Raw genomic sequence first — 22,783 nt, forward strand, 5'->3', positions numbered from 1 at the left:
CACTTTTACCTTGAGGGAGCAAATAAGGGTGGGTTTTTTTTTTGTTCTTTGGGGGGTTTTTTTGGGAGAGAGAATCTCAAGCGGACTCCATGCTCAATGCGGAGCCTGAGGTGGGGCTCGATCTCACAACCCCGAGATCATGACTTGAGCCGGAATCAAGAGTCAGATGCTTAACCGACTACGCCACCCAGTAGCCCTGCTTTGTTGTTTTTTGTTTGTTTGTTTGTTTTTTAATCTTCTGGGTGCCTTAGCATTGACATTCACTTATTATCACAGGAAGGTAGACAAATTTGAAATGCATTTTTTTTTGTAAAAATTATATATATGTGACTTATCTTTAAATTTGACAGACTCTTAAATACTCCTCTTAAATACTTTGCCATTACATAACATTAAATAAAGGATGGTCACACACCATCTCATTCCACTACATGGAAAGAGTCCCTATATGAGATCCCATAAATCTATAAACTGATGTACGGAAGCTGCAAAACATACATGGAAAGTCAGTGAGAGCCTAGGCAAGCCTTGTTACCCTCTGCTTTGTAGATCTACCACTCTCCCATCAGGGTAGCTGAATACTGTGGCTGGTGGTTGAGAGTCTGACAAATGGGTTATGTTTAAGTTCTTTCTTTCTTTCTTTCTTTCTTTTTCTTAAATCTAACCCTTAGATGCAACTATAGGAGTATATTTATACCTGGGAAATGACTGATGTACTTTCTTCTGAATGTCTCCTCTGACCTTTGACTCACACTGACACCAGGGGACAGTGTTCAAACCCTCGAGGCTCTGTTGCTTCTGTGCTGGTCTGGAACTTGGGAACATTAGGTGAGGCTGGGGCTTGGCTGCCCAGTGTTCAGCCTTCCTACAGACAGTTGCTCACATGGGAGGGCCAGCTACCTCAGGGCCGTCCTTCAAGCAAGTGGAATCACAGTTCTCCTGACCCATGGAATGTTCCACTTGGGAGTTGTGGGTGTTTGCCCCACAACGGAAGTTCTTTAGGCTCTTTCAGGTAACTCACCATGAGGTCCTAGACCATCAACTTCCTACTGACCAGGAGTTTTAACTGTCTTGAGAATATTCATTCTGTTTAAGTTCAGCGTGGGGGGGTCGATAAGGGTAGAGGTCAAGCCTGTGGAGTGGATTTGAGGAGTTTGAGGAAGGCTCACCTAACTCACAGTCATCTCTACCAGAAAACTCAGGAGTTAATCAGTCAGATTCATATTTGAATGCGAGACCCACTGCTTACTAGATGAGGGGCCTTAACAAAAGGTTTAATGTGCTGGAAACTCAGTTTCCTCTTCCATAAAATAAAAGTCTTATCTTTCAGAGCTGGCAAGAGGATTAAGGATAATGTCTGTGAAGTGCTTAGTACACTATCTAGGTATTCAATAAACAGTGGCTTTTAACCCATTTTTTCTTACCCCCCCTTTTCTGTGTGGATCAGATCCCTTCTTCGTCTTTGGAATGAACAAGGAGAGTATTATAGACTCAATATGTCTCCCCAAAATTCATTTGTTGAAGCCCAATCCCCAGTGTGTTGGTATTTGGAGGTGAGGCCTTTGAGAGGTGATTAGAGTTAGATTCGTTCATGTTCATGAGGGTGGGGCCTTCGTGATGGCATTAATGCCTTATAAAAAGAGGAAGAAACACAAATCTCTCTTTGTTTCTCTCTCTCTCTCATTCTCTCTCCTCATCTCCCACAACGTGAGGATGCAGCAAGAAGGTGGCAAACAGTCTGCAAACCAAGAAGAGAGCTCTCGTATTTGATGAATGAAATATACTTAGTTCAAACAATGGGGGCTTGGGACTCACAACATCTGAATGAGAATCCCAGCCCTGACACTATGTGTTATCTTGGAGAAATTAGTTAACCTCTTGAAGTGTATTTCCTCATCTCTAAAGTGGGTTTAAGTAATAACCTTACGGAGTTCTTGTGAAATTGAATGAGATAATTCACATAAAGTTATTGACAACAATAATGATATTATCAGAGGTTGATGTTATTCCTCGGGGGATTTTATGTGACGTGAAAAAGACGTTGTTCCCACTGTAAAGGATTTTATGACCAGAATGAGCTACTTCTTAGCTTGATGAGTGATTCTAGATGCAGTAAGTCTGTCATACTGAGGGCTTCATTGTCTGTAGCTAATAGTCAAATGCGCGTGTATTTCTAAGTGCTTTATCATGGTTTGCTGTGCCAGATGTCCTTCTATGTCCCATTTATATTCAGCATGCTTTTTCTGATATGAAATCTTTCTTGTATATTGCTCTTTTTTTTTTGGCAATCTTAAGTTTTCTACATCGTAACGTCAAATAATTGGAAATTCCGTTCTTGGGATTACCATACCCTACTCATTTGATTAAATACAAATGAGAAATTCAAATATCAAGATAAATAATTATTTTAGGGTTTATGTCAATAAAGTTCTTTTTAATCCTTATTATTTTCAAAGATAACGTATGAATAGAAAAAAAGGAAAATATGTGTTTGGTTTTTTTTTTTACTCAAAATTCTAGATCTTGGTTACAAAATACATCAGTTACATTGTTGACAGGATGATGTAGTCTTTTCAGCTAATGAATTCAAAATAAATCATGCTACTGAGTTTTTAATTCAAACGTTTTGCTTTAGTTCTTCATGTGTACATTTTCTTAAGGTGGGAATGTTTCTTCAGCTTGTTCTATCTGAGGGTATTTTAGTTCCTTACAAATGTATACAGACCTCCCCAGGAACGGACTCTGGATCCAGCAGCATCAAGTCAAATGTTAGATCCATGAAAGAGTTCTGTCAACAGTTACAGGATGTCCTCCTTCTGGGTTCATCGGCCCTTTTCACTCAAGCACAAAAGACATAAGTGGAAATAATCTCTTCCTTTTCCCCCCTTCCTTTTCTGTTTTTCTTTTTTTTGGGGTGGGGTGGGGAGGGAAGGAATAAAAAGTCTAGGATTCTACCTGAGAATCACAAAGAAGAGGCTGGATGATTCTACATAGTATTATACCTATTGTTTCTGCATTGTTTATCTTTCATTTTCTCTTAAAATCCCTGTGAAAGAAGCCTTAAAATTACATTTGTTTCTCAACATTCAAGAGAAGGAATGATTATAGTTGTAGTAAAAGAAAATGTTTTTAGGATTCTGAGAAAAATCCCTAAACTAGAAGAAATGTATCCACTGAGAGGACGACATTGTGTTATTACCCGAGGGATTTTACGGGAATGGAAAAGATCTTTTTCCTGTTCTCAAGGAATTTATGACCTAACGGGAAATTAAGAAAAGATGTGACTCTCACTGAAAATCTAGGCTGTACTTCCCTATAGCGTTTTCCCTTTGCACCTTTCTGGACAGAGGAGCACTAAATGAATTACAATTATTTAAAAAATTCTCCTCTGGGGAGAATTAGCATTAAGGAAAATATCAAAATATTGCTTCAGAGATGAGCAGTGCTAAGAACGGGCTAATGAAGAGTTCAGACTGTCTCTATTTACTATATTCACTACATGAATCGTAGAGAGTTAATATTTGTTTCAGTGTCAAGTCCCTGTGTCCACTTTCCCTGAGTCAGAACATTACACTCATCCCCGGATACCCAGCATCAGCGTTCCTCCCAAAGTGACCATATCCTCTATCTCCATGGGTGTTGTTTAATTGTTCATCAGCTCCTTTCAGGGAGAGAAAACTGTACATGTTTATGTATTTATTTATTTATGATTTTAATTCTAAATAATCTCTATGTCCAATGTGGGGCTCGAACTCACAACCCTGAGATCAAGGGTTGCACGCTCCACTGACTGAGGCAGCCAGGTGCCCCAAAGTGTGCACATTTAAAAGCTAATAAATTTTATGTGTGGTTATTAGTAAGGTTGTCTAGATACTGCTTCCTTCACAGATAAGCTAAAATTACAACAAATAGCTGTGGTGTAAAATATAATCTGTCATATTAATCTTTTTCTTATTTTGAAATGGTACATGAATTGATTTTGAGAAATTGAATTGACTGGATGAAAGTAAAAGTTTTGAAAGCTTATTTAGAAGTCAAAAAATTGAAAACATAATAGAGGTAAAGAATGGAAAATTGGAAATAACCTTTTCTATCTTGCAACCACCATCCTCCCAGCACTCCAGCTTTGTATAAAATTATTTGGGAAGTATTTTAGGATCTCCCTTTTCTTATGTGACCATATTTTGTTATCATTATAGATATAAATGAGATCCTTTAATTGTTTCTTACCCAATGTATATAATTTCCTGTTTTAACTAAAATGTCTGTAACATTGATGTGAAAATGAATTTAAATAAGGTTGGATTGGTATAAAGAGGTAGTGTGTTGGAAACCCTAAAATCACTGAATACTGGGATTTATTGATCTTGTACCTTCCACTTAACTTTGTTTCCATAAAGGAAAAGTGGCAATGGGATGTCCCCTCCCCCCCAACTTGCTTTGTTAAAATGTAATTGACATATAACATTGTGTAAGTTTAAGGTTTGCATACACTGATGTATTACAATATGATTATCACTGTAGCATTAGCTGATACCTCCATCACATCACAGGTCACCATTTCTTTTTTGTAGCAAGAACATTTAAGATTTACTTTCTTAGCATTTTCAAATATACAATAGGTACTGTTAACTAAAATCACAATACTGTGTGTTAGATCCTGAGACCTTATTCATCTCTTACTGCAACTTTATACCCTTTGACCAACATTTACCTTATCCCCCTACCCCTAACCCCTGGTAACCACCATTCTACTTTGTATTTCTACCAGCTCAGCATTTTTAGATTCTACATATAAGTGATAGCATACAGTATTTGTCTTTCTGTCTGACTTATTTCACTTATTTCATATATTATGGCTATATATCTCTCTCTCTATGTATATGCCACGTCTTCTTTATCCATTCATCCGTTGATGGGCACTTGGGTTGTTTACATATCTTGATTGTTGTGAATAATGCTGCAATGAACATGGGAATGCACATATGTCTTTGAGATCTTGATTTCATTTTCTTTGCATATATACCCAGAAGTAGGATTGCTCGTTCATATGGTAGGTATATTTTTCATTTTGAGGAGCCCCTATACTGTTTTCCATAGTTGCTATAGCAATCTATGTTCCTATCAATAGTACATAAGGGTTGGCAAAGGGATGTTCTTGTCAGGTGAACTCTTCCCCAGTCTTGGATAGACTGTTTTCTAGAAGTTTATCTCATTTTCTGCCTTTGGCAGGGCAACTGCAATGAAAATCTTAGGTACCCTTTGTCTATACCTTATGGGAATTTCAAACCTAGAACATCTCCTAAGCAGCTGATTCTCTCCTTTTGCTCCCTCTAGACTAATCTTCAAGCTCTCCACTGTTAAAGGTACCCTTCAGGTATACCTGTGTCTGTGAAATAGTGGTGTTGGAGACAGAGTGGATGGCATGCCAGCAAAGAGACAATAGGAGTGTCTATAAAAGAATGTAGAACAAGAAATGTGGATTTTCAGAGTCCACAGGCTAACTGGTCTGTGCCCCAACCATAGCTCCACTGTACTTCATCATGCGGTTTTTTGATGGTCTGAAAAACTGTCCAGGTTTTTAGTGGAATGTCCCAATCTTGAGTGATTACTGTTACTGAGCTGTTGTCTTGATGTTACAAGAAGAGTTATCATCTTCTATTTACCTGTAATTTTTTTTCATTCTGTATAATGATTCCAGGGTAATAATAATTACTATAAACCTCCCAGGGGATATTTTAATAATTAAAGTGATAATATCCTAAGAAATAATATATATACAAATCAAAGTGAGCAAAGTAATTTGTATTTAATGAATAATTTAATGCAACAGATCCCACTGTCCTTGCAAAACAAATGAACGAGATGCAGTGAACTTCAATTTATTATTTTTAAGTGTTTTCTCTTGAAAGTCCCTGGACTATTATCTTCCATAAAACATAGAAAAATTAAGTAGCATTCTCTGTCCCCAGAGCTACGATGCTCCCTTTTGCTTTGGAACTCACTAAAGTTGTATTTCAATATAGGATTCAAATGATGGCTTAGTTTTTAAAAATAATGTCACTACATAGGGAAGTTGTAATGTAATTTGTGGCCAGAATTTTTTCCTGAGACTATTCCCTATTGAGAAAAAGCTCCAGCTGTGAAGCAGGTATTGTTCTCTGTTATGAATGGATGTACCTTTATGTGTGCACGAACAGCTGAGCACATGTGTGTGTGTGCATATGTGTGTCTGTAGCATGCAGGTGTGCTCTGCCCTCATATTGCCCACGCATCTAGTATGCTGAACCACTTAAAGAATTTTGATTCAAACTCCCCTCTAAAAGGTAGTAGAACATCCAGCACTTATAGGCCTTAGGAACAAAGAAGTTTACAGTCCTCTCAACTCTGCCTGTCAGTGTTGCTTTTACTGATGCAAGAGCTAAAGTATCTGATATGCTTCAGAGGGTCCTGCTTGGTATGTCTTCAATCCTATCCTTCCATAATGGTCACCAAGTCAAGCCTATGGTGCAACCAGACTTTATTGAAGACTTTCAGAATATATTAGTTAAGGTATAGGTTTCAGTGTGTATAAGAGAGACCCACATTAACGATGTCCTAAATATTATAAAAGCTTATTTTGCTTGCTTTGTAATAACCTGGAGGCTGATGACCTGAGTCTGGTATGTTGGCTTTGCTTCAAAAGGTCAACCAGGGGCCAGGTTTCCTTCTATCTTGTGACTCCACCATCCATGATATGTTGGCCTTATTGTCATGGTTGATGATAACTCACTATAACCTCCACATCCTGGTCATCAGGATTGAGGAAGAGTGGGGAAATGAGATAGCTTCCTTCCCTTTAAAGGTACAGCCCCAATGGGGTGCCTGGGTGGCTCAGTCGTTAAGTGTCTGCCTTCGGCTCAAGTCATGATCCCAGGGTCCTGGGATCGAGCCCCGCATCGGGCTCCTTGCTCAGCAGGAAGCCTGCTTCTCCCTCTCCCACTCCCCCTGCTTGTGTTTCCTCTCTCGCTGTGTCTCGCTCTGTCAAATAAATAAAATCTTAAAAAAAAATAAAATAAAGGTGCATCCCCAAAGTTACACATATTACTTTTCTCAAATTCCGTTGGCTAAAAATTAGGCCTATGCCCGTACCTGGCTGCAAGTATAACTGGGAAATATCTCTTCCGGGTGGCCCTGCACTAAGTTAAAAACTGGAGTTCTGTTTTATCCAACAACAGCAAAATACACATTCTTCTCAAGTGTGTACAGAACATTCTCCAAGTTAGATCATATGTTAGGCCACAAAACAAGTCCTAACAAATTCAAGAAGGTTGAAATCATACCAATTGTAGTTTTTAACCACAATGGTATGAAACTAGAAATCAATAACAGGAGGAAAAATGGAAAATATGTGGGAATTAAAAAACACACTCCTGAACAACCAGTGGGTCAGAGAAGAAATCAAAAGGGAAATAAAAATATATCTTGAAACAAATAAAAATGGAAACAAAACATACCAAAACTAATGGGATATAACAAAAACAGTTCAAAGAGGGAAGTTTATAGTGATAAACGCCTACATTAAGAAAAAGAGAAAGATCTCAATTAGACAATCTAACTTTATACCTCAAGGAACTAGAAAAAAGAATAATTAAACAAAGCCTAAAGTTAGCAGAGAGAAGGTGATAATAAAGATCAGGACCAAAACAGATGAAATAGAGAATAAAATATAATAGAAAAGATTAACAAAACGACACTGGTTTTTGAAGAGATAAATAAAACTGACAAAATTCTAGGTAGACTTACAGAGAAAAAAAGAAAGAAGACTCAAATAAATAAAATTATAAATGAAAGAGGAGATGATTCAACTGATATCACAGAAATACTAAGAATCTTGAGACTACTCTGAACAATTACACTCCAACAAATTAGACAACTTAGAAGAAATGGATAGATCTCTAGTAACATACACCCTAATGACAGAATCATAAAGAAATAGAATATCTGAACAGATTAATAATGAATGAGAGTTGAATCAATAATCAGAAAACTCCCAAAAAAGAAAAGCCAAGGGCCAGATGGCTTCACAGGTAAATTCTACTAAACATTTAAAGAAGAATTAACACCAAACATTCTCAGACTCTTATAAAAAAATTGAAGAGGAGAGCACACTCCCAAAGTCATTTTATGAGGGCAGCATTTTATGATAACAAAGCTACATAAGGATACTACAAGAAAGAAAAATTACAGGCCAATATCTCTTGACAAAATACTAGCAAACTGAATTCAACAGCATATTAAAAGGATCATACACTGTGATCAAGTGGGAATTATCGTTGGGATGCAAGTATGGTTCAACATTCACAAATCAATAAATGATATACTACAGTAACAAAATGAAGGATAAAAATCATATGATCATCTCAATAGGCACATAAAAAGCATTTGACAAAATTCAACATACTTTCATGATACAAACTCTTAACAAAATGGGTTTAGAAGGAATGTACCTCAACATAATAAAGGCCATGTATGACAAGCCCACGACTAACATTATGCTCAATGGCAAAAGGTTGAAAGCTTTTCCTCTTAGATCAGGAACAAGACAAGGGTATATACTCATACCATTCTTATTCAACATAGTACTGGAAGTCCTAGTCAGGGTAGTATTCCAAGAAAAAATAAATAAAAGACATCCAAATCAGAAAAGAAGTAAAATCGTCTTTATTTGCAATTGACATGATATTATATATAGAAAAATCCTAAAGACCCCACCAAAAAACTGTTAGAACTAATAAATAAATTCAGTACAGTTCCAGAATACAAAATCAATGTACAAAAATCAGTTGCATCTGTATACACTAATAATAAAGTATCAACAAGAAAAATGAAGAAAACTATCCTATTCACAATAGCATCAAAAACAATAAAATACTTAGGAATAAATTTAACCATGGAAGTGAAGGATCTATACACAAAAATTATAAAACATTGGTAAAAGAAATTGGAAAAGACACAAGTAAATGGAAAGATACCTTGTGGTAATGTATTGGAATAATTAATTATTGAAATGTTCATACTACCCAAAAGCCATCTATAGATTCAATGCAATGCCTATCAAAATTCGAATGGTATTTTTCACAGAAGTAGAATGAACAATCTATATTCATGTGGAACCGCAAAAGACCTCAAATATCCAAAGCAATCTTGATAATGAACAAAGATGGAGGTATCACAATTCCTGATTTTAAGCTGTATTACAAAGCTGTATAGTAAATAAAACAGTATGGTACTAGTATTAAGACAGACATAGCGATCAGTGGAACAAAATCAGGAGGCTATAAATAAACTTTCAAAAATGTAGTCAACTAATATTTGACAAGGGAACCAAGAATACTCAGTGGGGAAAGATAACCTCTTCAATAAATGGTTACAAAAATGGAATATTCATATGAAAAAAAGAAATTTTTGGACCCCTATGTTACACCACTCACAAAAATTAACTAGAGATAAATTAAGATTGGAAGCCACAAAACTCTTAGAAGAAGACGTAGGAGAGAAAGCTCCTTGACATTTGTCTTGACAATAATTTTTTGGATATGACAAGAGCATATCTTGCACAAGCAACAAGAGCAAATATCAGTGTGGGACTTTGTTCAACTAAAAATCTGCACAGCAAAAGAAACAGTCAACAAAATGATAAAGCAACCTACGGAAAGGGAGAAAACATTTGCAAACCATATATGTGGTAATGGGTTAATATCCAAAATATACAGAGAGTTCATGCAACTCAATAGAAAAAAAAAAAAAAAACCCAATATGATTACAAAATGGGCAAAGGACCTAAATAGACATTTTCCAAAGAAGACATATAGATGGTCAACAGACCCCGGAAAAGGCATTCACCATCACTAATCATCAGAGAAATGCAAATCAAAACAAGAATGAGATACCATCTCACATCTGTTAGAATAGCTGTGATCAAAACAGATAAGAGATAACAAGTGTTGGGGAAGATATGGAGAAAAGGGAACCTTTGTGCACTGTTGGTGGGCACAATGGAAAACAATGTGGAGGTTCCTGAAAAAATTAAAAATAGAGCTACTCTATGATCTAGCAATCCTACTTCTGGGTATATCTCCAAAGGAGGTTGAAATCAGGATCTTAAAGAGATATCTGCACTCTTGTGTTCTTTGTAATATTGTTTGCACGTTAGTGAAGAAATGAAAACACAAGTGACCATCAACAGAAGAGTGGATAAAGAGGTGGTATACATATGTATGTGTATATACACACACACAAACACACCACTACAAAGGGATATTATTCAGCCATGAAAAAAGAAGGAAATCCTGCCATTGTGACAACATGGATGGACCTTGAGGGTATTATGCTAAGAGAAATGAGACAGGAAAAAAAATACTGTATAATTTCCCTTACATGTGGAATCCAAAAAACCCAAAGGCATAGAAACAGAGAGTAGAGTGGTGGGTGCCAGGGACTGGGGAGTGATGGAAACGGGGAGATGTTGGTAAAGGGTACAAATTTCCAGCTATGAGAAGAATAAGTTCTCGAGATACAACATAGAGCCTGGTGACTATAGTTAACGATACTATATTGTATACTTAAAAGTTGCTATAAGAGTAGATCTTAAATATTTTTACCATAGCAACAATAACCAAAAGGTGATTGTGTGAGGTGAAAGATGTGTTAACTAACCTTGTTGTGGTAAACATTTCACAAGGTATACACACGTAAGTCATCACATTGTACACCTTAAAAGTACACAATGTTATTGGTCAATCAAATCTCAATAAAGCTGGAAAAGAGAAAAAAGAAAAAAAAACCCAACTCTAATAAGAGTTCTTTTTAATGTTAGAGGAGGAGATGATAGGAGGAATAGTTAGCAGTGTCCTCTTTAGACACCATTGTTGGCACAGGGCTGCGCCACGTCATAGCATAGCATGGCGCAGCAGAGAAAACAATGTGAAAATTAATATTAGTAATGCTGAGTCTTGACATTCCTTATAGTATTCCATGTAGCAGGGCATTCTCTCTGGTCTTCTATTCTATTCCATCTTTGGCATCCAACCATGTTGCAGAAAGTGTTACATTCCTCTTCTCCTCTGTTCCTTAGCTTTGCATCCTTTTCTTTCAACCTGCAAGGTTTTCTTTTTCATGTAATTAGGATGCATTTATCTATCTGTGTGCCCAGTGCTAGAACAATGGCTTCAAACTCAACTGTTACAGTGACCAAACTGATAAATGAAAGAAGTGAAGTGGGCCAGGTGTAAGGTAGAATGGAGTAGTGGGGACTGTGGCAGATTAGAGGGTGCATGCCCCATTTTTGGGGAAAAGAGCCTGCTCACCTCAGGAAGAGTGACATTTCAGAACATAGCCAAGGTGGGGCCACATCTCCTGGCTTTTACAGGGGAGCTGAAAGTCTGGATTTTTAGGTTAACTTTCTATTTAAGTGTTAGCAAGCGATTCATATATTTTCCAAAACAATATGGCAGCCAACAGTGAAATTTTGCTGGCTGCCCTAGGGCAGCTGTTTTACAGATGTGGCTTTAGAACATCCAGGCATTACCCAAGGGGACTGAGCTTCAAAATTGTCCAATTTGGGCATTCTCCTAATGGAGGGCTTTCTCTCTCTTAGTGACTGTTGCCATACACGTCCCATGTATATGATAGTGCCCTGATTTTACTGTGTGCTTGATAGTTCCCTAAGAGCTTTTGCACATAATTTCTTATTAACCCTTAACAATAACCCTGAGATTTGGCAGAGCTAACATTATCTTTACTTTCAAGATGAGGAAACTGAAACTAATAAGGTTTAAATGACTTGCCTAAATATTGTAACAAAAATGAGGCAGAAGTGTATCATGGATTCATAGCTTCTGACACCCTGCTCAGGACACTTCTTACTCACTTCAGTCTTTGGAGAACTGTGAATAGTTTAAATATATAATATATTGTGAAATCTTAGCACTCAAGCCCTCCTTGAAAATCATTAAAAACTTACTTCCGTTTCCTGGGAAGTAAACATTATTGTGCCATTTTATAAAAGGAAGAAAGGGACTCAGGTTCAATCATCGGGGAATGTTGTCAGTTTCAAATTGTATTTCTTGTCTTTGTATTTCCCAGTTTGATACTCCACTGGCTAGAATTTTATATGTTTATTGTTACTCTCTGCTGTGATTCTAAATGTAGCATCTTCCTTGACAAGAGAAATCATTTTAAGCATATAGTGAATGCCTAGTGCATAGTAACAATTGTCAATGAACCAGAGAAGATAAATTAAGGCTCGTCTTCGCATGTGATAATTATGAGAGGAATGCACAATCTATCACAAATAAGGTGAATATTCATAAGAATTTTAAAATAAAATTAATGCATGCGTATGGCAAAAAAATGAACAACAAAAAAAACAAGGGATGCAGAAGAGATGTCTTGGTCTGAGTTCTTCTTGTCAGTTGATTCTAATGTAACGGCTTCTGGGAAGGTAGTTTATTTGGGAGGTGATTGTACAGAGAAGGGAGAGATAGAAAACATTAAAAGGGAAAGAAGAGAAATTAATGTAATAAGGGTATTATTGAGTTGGTCCCCACCTTGGGCAGCTGCAGCCCAATCACACAAAGATTTTGTGAAGAGTCTATATAATGTCTCTTAGAATGATCTGACCAAGGATTGTCTGGAGAAGCATTTGCCCAATGACCTCCACACTCTATAGGTTGCACATCCATGCATCAGACAAGCCCAGAGTATGAAGGGCAAGTCATTGAAGATGATGTGCCTTTAAGGTAAGGAACCATGTGTGAAGTGACTTGAAGCCTGCACAAAATGTTCACCCTGGGTGGGCTAGTTGGTTGAACATCTGACTCTTGGTTTTGGCTCAGGTCATTGGTTGATTGATTGAACCCGTACTCCACGGAGTCTGCTTGAGATTCTCTCTCTCCCTTCTCCCTCTGTCCCTCCCACTCTCACTCTCTAAAATAAATAAATTAATTAAAATAAAAAAAAAAAGATCAGCCTGGGCATGGCTGGAAACAAATGTGTTAGGCTCTGTTAGGCTCTGCACAAGAGGTGTCTGATGCAAGATCTTGAAAATAAGAACAACAGTGCTCCATTTGGCTATTTTGGTCTTCAGTCTTATGGTAGACGGTATATCATATAATTCTAAATCATATAAATATTTCACTATTTCTCAATGGATCAACTTTACCCATTACTTCCATACCTTCCTCTAAGTTGTTGTTATCTTCAGTTATTTTACTGGTGACTTTGTAGTTTTAAATAATTTACTGAAATGCACGATTTCTTTCTTTTTTAGTGATTTCTTATTTTATTAAATTTCAACAGTTCATTTTGACTTTGTAATAAGTTGAGATTTTTTTTACTGCTACCATTGCCTTCATCTGTCTCACTGCATATTTGCCTCCTGCAGTTAATAAGTATGCTTTTTATCGTTTACAGCATCAAGGATGATAACCTTTAGATTCCATTCTATGCCCTTAAGTTATCTGTGCTTTTTCTGCAGTTTGATTCTAAGAGTTGCTAATAAACAGCCTTTAACTATTTTGCCTATATAAATGTCACTCTGTGCAAAGCTGAGTGATATTCTAGGATCATATTTTTCTCAATCGATCCAAAATCATGACCCTTGTGTGACCTGAGAAAGAATGTTTCTAGCATTAAGGTTCAAATGAGTATCTTTCTTACATGCTATCAGAATCTGAAAATCATGCCATGTGGACTTCACTCCATGCATGTGCATGTGTGTGTATGTATATTTCTCTGGAGTTTCTAATTGCCTTTCATTTCTTTCTGTGGAAAGAAAAAAATGTCTTATTCACCATATCACTTCCAGTCTCTTAATCATTCTATCTATGGAATGGTGTTTATTCCTTACGTTTTCTTTTTGAAGACCTTTTCAGTGCTGTTTTCTTTTCTTTTTTTTTTTTTTAATTTTTATTTATTTGACAGGGAGAGAGACAGCGAGAGAGGGAACACAAGTAGGGGGAGTGGGAGAGGGAGAAGCAGGCTTCCCGCGGAACAGGGAGCCCGATGTGGGGCTCGATCCCAGGACCCCAGGATCATGAACTGAGCTGAAGGCAGACGCTTAATGACTGAGCCACCCAGGCGCCCCATCAGTGCTGTTTTCTTGATGTAATTTTGACCAATTATGTTTTATCCTTAGTCCACTTTGAAGATCTTGAGATTGTATTTACTGTACTTCTATGTTACATCAAGAATTTCATGGATCTCCTATTTTCCCTTTCTTGATTTTGACTGAGTTTGCTTGTTTCAATATGTTCTCAAGGAACTCAGAAATAGTCTTGGCAAGAATTCTTATATGTCTTAGACATCTAAAAATGCATTTTTTTGCACTCATATTTGATTGATGATATAGCTTGTCTGAAAATCTAGTTCAAAATAATTTTCCTCAGTTCTTTGAAAGTACTGCCCCATTGTCTTCATGCATCACGTTTTCTAAGTGAGAGGTCTAATGCTACTCTAATTCTTGGTGGTTTTTTGTTTGTTCGTTTGTTTCTGCATGAAATCTCTTCCCCCAGCCTCCACCGTGGAAACTTTTAGGATCTTCTATTTCTTTACCCCTGTATTTCTGAACATTTAAAACAAAACATCTTCTAATTCATTGCCCAAGAGCTGCTCTTTATAATAGGACACTTGTTCATGAATCTGTTTTTGATCTTTGCTTGAAAACTTCCTTTTATATCAGCCAGAATCCACTGTGGCTTGGATCCTATGGGCTCCTAATTTAAATACCACGTTATAAATGATGTAGTACTGAGGGAATTTCTATGCTTGGCACTGTGAACTCTTGGCAGTCCTATTTTTGATAGTTACTGTTGGAATAGTAACTTCGACTGAAGCCTGGATAACGTTTGTCCATGAACTCGTTCTTGCTTGGGTACTTTTACTCAACATGGATCTTATAGCGCCACGCTGGAGAAGACCAGTCAAGGAAGGGCGAGCACAGCCTTACAAGGTCAACAGCAGAATGAACCTCCACCTTGACCCAAGCTGCGAGAGCCAGAGCCAACCGCTGATCCAGCCTTTTGTGTGTAGCCAGGCCTCAAATGTGTCATAATTTTATTTATTCTTCTCAAGCCTGGAATACATTTTAATTTTTAATCTAAAAACAAAAGATGTACGTGTGTCTTCCGAATCTGCTTGGCACTCAGAAGTCCCCGTGAGTCCAAAGACGCATGACTTATCATGGTTCATTTTTCTTCCTTTTTTCCTCCCCATAAAAACATGATGCAGAGTCAACACTCACACCAACAAGTTTAACTTTCCCCCGTCAGTTTATTTCGATCTCTTTAGAGAACATCTCTCTGACACATTTGCTTGGACTGCAAATTACCACCATGGGTTGCTATTGCTCTGCATATGGGGAGGGAAGGAAAATTGCATAGGTTTTACTTTTTTAGTCTACCTGTTTTAACTCCTGCTTCTGCCCCTGCTTTGGAGCCTGTCTAGAGAGTAGCAAGAAGACTGAATTTGGCTCCCCCCCGCCCCCCAGCCTGCACCGAGGCATATTCCTCACTTCCTTCACTCTCAACATGCTTCTCCCCAATTCTATCTTCCAGAAATTTGTGGAACTCCCTAACAGGCTTTGGTCCTCCGCCCAAACTAATCCTCTCCCCTTGCTGGGTTTAATTCCCTCTTATATTCCCTTGAGGTTGTTTCTTCTGGCATCTTTTTAGGAAGCTGAAGTCATGTCTATTTATATGTTTGTTTTAATTTCCTAATACAAACTGAAACCCTTTCTTCCCCGCACTTAATTTTACCTTGGAAGACACTGACTTCATGTGCATTTTCACTACTGTCTTGATAATAGAGATATTGGTATTCACTCTTGAGAGGGAAATAGATGTGATGGTTAGGAAGACAACCAGCACCTTTTCTAATTGTTTCTTTTTTCATGCAAATTCTAACAAAATACTTTTCACCCCTCCTGCAAAAGATTTGATATCCTTGTAGTGCATGGGAATATTTTTGATTTATGAGCTCAGTGTAAAAGGAGAGAAAAATGTAAAATTAAATGGTAATGTTTTACAAAAGTTATTGTTATGTGGTGAGCCTGTTTTTCTGTCAGCTGGGAGTCTTGTGTAGATAATAAATCCCCATCAGTGATTTAGCATGTATAAAACACATCAATCCTTTTTATTATATTTTGTGAGCCTTGACATTTATGATAATTTCCCCATATCTACTTAAAACTCTTTCTCTTATGATTGCATTATTAAAGTGGATTTTTTGCCCTTGTTGGCTTATCTCATTAGCATGTGTTTATCATATATTTTCAGGGTAATTACCATTTTGGAATAATGCACGCAACATTAAATGGATTCCCTAGTTTTAAAAGGTGTCAAGATAAAGGCGGCAGCGTTCACCCCTCCCCTCTCTAATCCCCATCCCCTTGAAAGACTACAAAAGACATTTTGATTTCTTGTCACTTGGGTCAATTGGATAATGGCAAGGATAATATGCCCCCCTACTGTGTGTCCACAGTTGGTCCTGGTAGGAAAAAGAAACGATGGGAACATATTTCTACAGTGTTCTCGTTTTCAATGCCTCTGTGGTCCATCAATGAGGGTCCTGATTTCTGGACTTCAGTATGGACAGTATCCTAATTGCGATTTGTACGTGAGGGGGAAATCTCATGTTTTTTTTGTTTTTTTATCCTCTCTGAGTCAGAATGACAGTTTGATATGAAAGTACAATTTAGGGGAGGGATGATTTTTGAGTTTCTAATTCACTAAAGTGATAAGCGATACTCCTATTTGGTCAGTGTCCAAATAATTAAAATGGCTCCCCCTTTCTCCATTCATAAACTTACATGTATGAAGCTGGAGCTTCTGCTCTCTGCCATCATGAAAGAGATCACTGGAAGTTGTTGATGTACCTTCTGAGTTGTCAAAAAACTACCAAAGAACACTCTAGGTATATTTTACCATTGTATTTGTACAGCTTAGCACTAGATTATTTGAGATCTGTTATCAATTTGTGGCATTGTTGGCATTTGTCAGTTTATCAGAGGGTAATGAATCGGAACTAAGTTTTAATGCCTTCTCTCTGTTCCTTCTTTATAGTGTTTTTCTTGTCGTTGTTTGTTGTGGTTCCATTAGAAATCTTGGATTCGTTTTTTTAAGTAACATAAATTATAGAGAATAATTTCAGCCTGTAACATAGATTTGAGTTATAATCTTGTTGGAGACACAGCATTTGAAGAACCGAATTTAAAAATAATGATCTATCCATACACAAGGATGAGAATATCTTCAATTTAAAATATGAGACTTGTTGGTTTGATAATAGTCAATAAATGTATTTATCATGACATTTTTAATTCTTGCAAAAGTCCAAAGCATATGTGTAACTTTCTAATTTAGGGGGTCTGCAAAGCAAGAGAACAGAGTGAGAGTGGCAGACTAATATATTCATTTGACAAATTTCTGTTGAAGGCCTCCCTTGGTCTAGGCACTCTGGTAGGTACTGAAAATATAAAGGCAAACACTGGATCCTGCTTCCAAAAAGTTACAGTTCAGTGGAGCAGACAGATGAAATAGAACTAGGAAAATGAGTAAGAATAGCCACAACATGTAAGTGAAATGAAGAAAACAAATAACGGTTAATACTTGGTAAAGTAGTGACGGTGTAAGCTGATTTTTAAATATAGAGTGATCTGCAAAGGACTATAAAGAAATCAGATTGAAGCTGAGATACGAAGGTTGAGAAGCAGTCAGCTAGGTGAGAGGCAAATGCAAAGGTGGGGAGACAGGGCTGAGTTTGAAATTTTAGTGGACTTCTTAGAAGCTGTTTTGGTTCATACATATGAGCAAAGAGGGAAAAAAGGAGGGGATAAGATCACTGCAGAGGGGAGGGAATACATGGCACAGGGTTTGGAGAGGCTGAATATACAAATGGACAATGGCCAGATCATATATAAAAATAGAACTTTGACCCTACACCTGACCCCTTATCTATAATAAGCACCCCAGGAAGTCAGCCTGCTACCAATCAGACTTGCAGGAAGCCAGATTGCTATCTCCAGAGACAATCCCAGAAGCTCAATGATAACTTCCGTAATGATTGGCCCCAAATGGCCAGGACTTTAACTGGCAGCTCTCCTAACTTTTGTTCTCACTTCCAACTTAGGACCAACCAGAGAAAGCCAAACAGGTACCCCCAACCAATTAAATAGGATGCCTCCCTTCTAGTTAGACTCCCTGTAGCGTCCCCATGCCCACAGTCTACAAGAAGGCACAGAAACCCTCCCTTTTTCCATCATAAAGCCTTCCCACTCCTCTGCCAGTTGGAGTCTCCACCAAAATGCAAGTGATGGCGGCTGACTCCCTTGCTGGAGCAAGGTCAGAATAAATAGCCCTACTTTGCTCATAGGGTTGGTTGGTCATCTTTGTTGATGCCCACACTTTAGAGGTGAGAGTAAAGAATCTGAAGTTTGTTCTCAGTGCAGTGGGAAACCCTGGAAGGATTTTAAGCAGGGGAGTGACATGATTGGAATGACACCTTGAGCTCATTTGTGTGGGTATGTTCAGAACAGATTGTACTGTGGTAACAGAAGACAAGAGAGAGACATAATGGGAGGTTACTGTGGTGGTTTGGGTAAGAGGAGATCTGGCGAAGGCTGATGGCCATAGTAGAAATGGACAAAATCGGCTGGATGTGAAATATATATATTTGAGTTGCAATCATCCATTTATAGGAATAGAAAGTAAACGATTTGATGAGTCACTTCTCGGGAGTTGGACTATGTTCATGAGATCTATTTAAGCTGGTTACAGTTAGAAAGGACTGGGGAACTAGTTAGTATTCATGAGTCGTGTGGCATCTGAAATAATCGGAATTTCAGGAACTTTCGACTTAAGGTCTAATCAGGTTTCTACTCCCTGTTTGTGTTCACCGTTCTGGTTCCATGCTTGACTCCACCTCTATTTCTGACCTTTTCTCTAGTCCTACTGTGCTTCTAAGCCCCAGGTGGTCCAGATAACCTAAAGCAATCCATGGACAGCATCGTAATTTAGTATTTCAGCAGAGAAATATGCCCCCTGGCCCTGCTTCTGGGAAGCCAGTTATACACGCCTGTGTGTTTGTGAAGTGTCCTTGATAAACACCAATAAGAAAACACTAATGAAGAGACAAACTCTCAAACCTGTTTTCTTTTGCTGAGGGTTAAAAAAATGTATCTACCTTGAATCCTGAAATCCAGGAGGATTCTCATCAGCATTTCTGCTCTGTCTTTCATCTCTGAGGAACTAAATCCTGCAGCTTATTTGCCCAAATTGATGTGGGAAGGAAGATTCAGAATGGGAATAAGTGTGTGAAGAGGCAGCCGGAAATGCCAGGGGAAATATCAGATAGTATTTTATTGCTTAAAGAATTCGTTCAACAAATACTGTGCTAAGCTTATGTGTTAAGTACTGATCTTGGCACTGGGGATATAGTGGTAAATAAGATAGGCTAAATTCCTAATCTTGTGGCATTTACATACTAACAGATATATAAACAACATGAAAACATGTAAGTAAATACAGAGATACGTTATCATTTAAGATAAGACAGAGTTACTGTTCCAGAGAAAGGGTAATTGGGAAGGTCCTAGCTGAGAGGGTGAATACAGTTTATCTACAGCATAGAATAAACTCAGCTATCGAAAGAATGTTTATAGAACGTTAAAAGAGGTGTAACATCATTGCTCTTCAGTGAAATACAAATCCAAACTATAATGAGATACCATTTCATATCCAAAAGAATGGATAAAATAAGAAATATTGAGAATACCTGATGTCAGTGAGGATCTGAAATTACTGGAATGGGTCATGTTTTGTTGTGGGGGAGGTTGTACAGTAATATATCCACTTTAAAAAACTGGCAGGTTGCTATAAAGCTAAATGTATACCTACCCAATGAGTCAGAAATAAGAAAATATGTCCACAATAAGACTGGTACAAAAATGTCCATAGCGTCCAGGGCCCCTGGGTGGCTCAGTCAATTGAGCTTCGGACTCTTGGTTTTGACTCAGGTCATGATCTCCGGGCCCTGGGATCGAGCCCCATATGGGGCTCCAAGCTCAGCAGGAAGTCTGTTTGGGATTCTCTCTCTCCCTTTCCCCTTGCCCTTCCCCCCCAACTCACACACGTACACACATACTTTCTCTCTAATGTAAATAAATACATCTTTAAAAACAATTTTCATAACATCCTTAAAAATTAGAAACAACCATGTGTCCACCAACAGAAGAAAGTGCAAATTAACTTTAGTATATCCATACAAGGGAATACTCCTTACTTATAAAACGGAACTATGATTTCAACAACATGAATGAATCTTAAAAACAGGTTGAACTGGGTGCCTGGGTAGCTCAGTTGGTTAAGCGTCTGTCTTTGGCTCAGGTCATGATCCCAGGGTCCTAGGATGGAGTCCCACATCAGGCTCCCTGCTCAACCGGGAGCCTACTTCTCCCTCTACCCCTCCCCCCTCCCCCTGCTCATGCTCCTCTCTCTCTCTCTCTCAAATAAATAAAATCTTAAAAAAAACCCAAACAGGTTGAACTAAGGAAGCCAGACACGAAAGAATGCATGCTCTATGATTCTGTTTATGTGAAATCCAAGTTCAGGCGAATGTATTCTATAGTCATAAAAATCAGAAGGCTGATACCTCTGAGGCGGTAGTGGTGGTAATTGAGTGGAAACAGGCATAAGGGAACTTTCTGTATTTTGATTTACATTTTCGGTATATGAGTATATAAAAATAGCAAAAGTCACTGAGCTGTGCATTTTTATTGTATATGAAATAGTCCATTATAGTAATAGAGTGCAATAAACTAAAATAAAGTAGATTTGGAAAAGAAAAATGATTTATAGAAGGGGAAATGTTTGCTATATACTTACTGTCAATAAATAAGAGAGCTACAAATTTGTGTGTAGGGTATGATCTAATCCTAATCTATGTAAAATGCATGGAAGAAATGAGTCTAGAGGAAATTCACTGCACTGTTAACAACCATGATTAACAATGTTCCTGGTAGGGTTATGGATGATTGTTACTAAGCATCGTTATGACAAGTAGTTGATCAGTTAATTTAAACTCTGTTGAAGCAGAGAATCAAAAGAAAAATACATACATATCATAAATATTTTATTTAGATTTTCAAGCAATAAATATTTATTTATTTCCTGGACTTTTCCTGAAGGATACAGGCCTTTTTTATTTATTGATTGATTTTTTTTTAGTAAAGTTTTGCTAATTGGACGCCACATTTTTTTTTTCTTATAAAAACGGTCCCACTTTGACTTCTTTAGTAAGGCTTAAAGAGGTTTTGGAAACAATCTGAGTGCAGATTATTATGATTAAAAAAAGTTATTATACCCACACTTAATTCAACAGCAAATTCTAATTACTTATCTTTATCGAGTCTTTCCTAAGAATTCAAATTATTTTTATAGACTCAATAGCTCTCTTTTCGTACTCATATTTTCTTGGTTTATGTGACGTTATTTATACTTTATAAACACATTAATAGGTACAACTGACATAAATGAGTTTGTGAATAAATAACTTATTCTGGCAAGCATACAAATCTACCTATGAGGGGAGATGTTGCGAATATGTCAGAGATAGACCTACTGACCACAAGCAAATTAGGTATGTCCTGGGCAGCATTTTTAACAGAGAAAATGGAGAATGTTGAATAATGTAGCAAGTCTGTTAAGTGGATATCAGTTAAGAGAATTCTACTAAACTTTTCTGATTTTCACATTGATCAAATAATTCGCCAATCAGAAAAAGCAAACATTTACATTATGTAAAGTTTATATTCTTAGCAACAAGAACATTAATAATACAAGTAAAAACCATTTTAAAAATGATTATTTGAGAGAATTCTCTAAATTTTGAAAGTGTGAGATTACCTCATGTTCCTAGGACTCATTTGACATATTTTTACCTCTGAATTTTGGGAAAGGGAAACACAGGAAAAGGAGAATATTGGCAAATCCTCTAGAACCTGAGTGCAGACTTTTCAAGGAGGGGGACCTGGGGTTCTGCCCTAAAGACAGCTTTGGGAGGATGGCCTTTAGGAAATATGAAAACATATAGCCCAGGGCCAGTGTGTGAATTTGTCGGCGCTTTGGGCCATAGCAGAAGGACACAGTACAAAATGAGAAGCAATTCATGGTGGACCAGGCCTTCACTTTGCTTCCTTGTGGACTTCTAGAACTTAACATTTATGAGCCTAAATCCTGACTTACAAATTTCAAGTACAGTTATCCAACTTAGAGGTGCTATTGTGTGGATTAAATGAAATAATTTATGTAAACCAGTTTAGAAAAGTGTCCAGTGTGCTGGAAATGTTTAAAAAAGCCATTCTTATCCCTAAATCCTACTCCATCCTAAATATCCCTTAAAAGTGTTGTCCAAGGCAGATGGGGAGTGACTCTACATGTTTTATTTGTGACTGTTCTATAAGGATACCCTTCGCATGTCCCTGAGAAATACAGGTGAATTTTCTCATTGCTAAAACCTATGGAAACAGGAATTTTTGAGCAGGTGAGAGAAACCAGGGCACGTGCACATCGGGTTCTTTCTCTGCTCCTGTTTACTGATCAATTCAGCGCTCCACGGAGGCTTCCTGCCTCTACGACACTAGCGCTCTCCTTTCCCCAAGTCACATTCAACGGCTTCCTATCACTAAGTCTGTGGACAATTTTAGTGCTTATTTTATTTCACTCTTAATGGCATCTGAGAGTTTTGA

The sequence above is a fragment of the Phoca vitulina genome, unplaced genomic scaffold, assembly GCF_004348235.1.
Source record: "Phoca vitulina isolate PV1807 unplaced genomic scaffold, GSC_HSeal_1.0 scaffold32, whole genome shotgun sequence".
NCBI classification, from domain to species: Eukaryota; Metazoa; Chordata; class Mammalia; order Carnivora; family Phocidae; genus Phoca; species Phoca vitulina.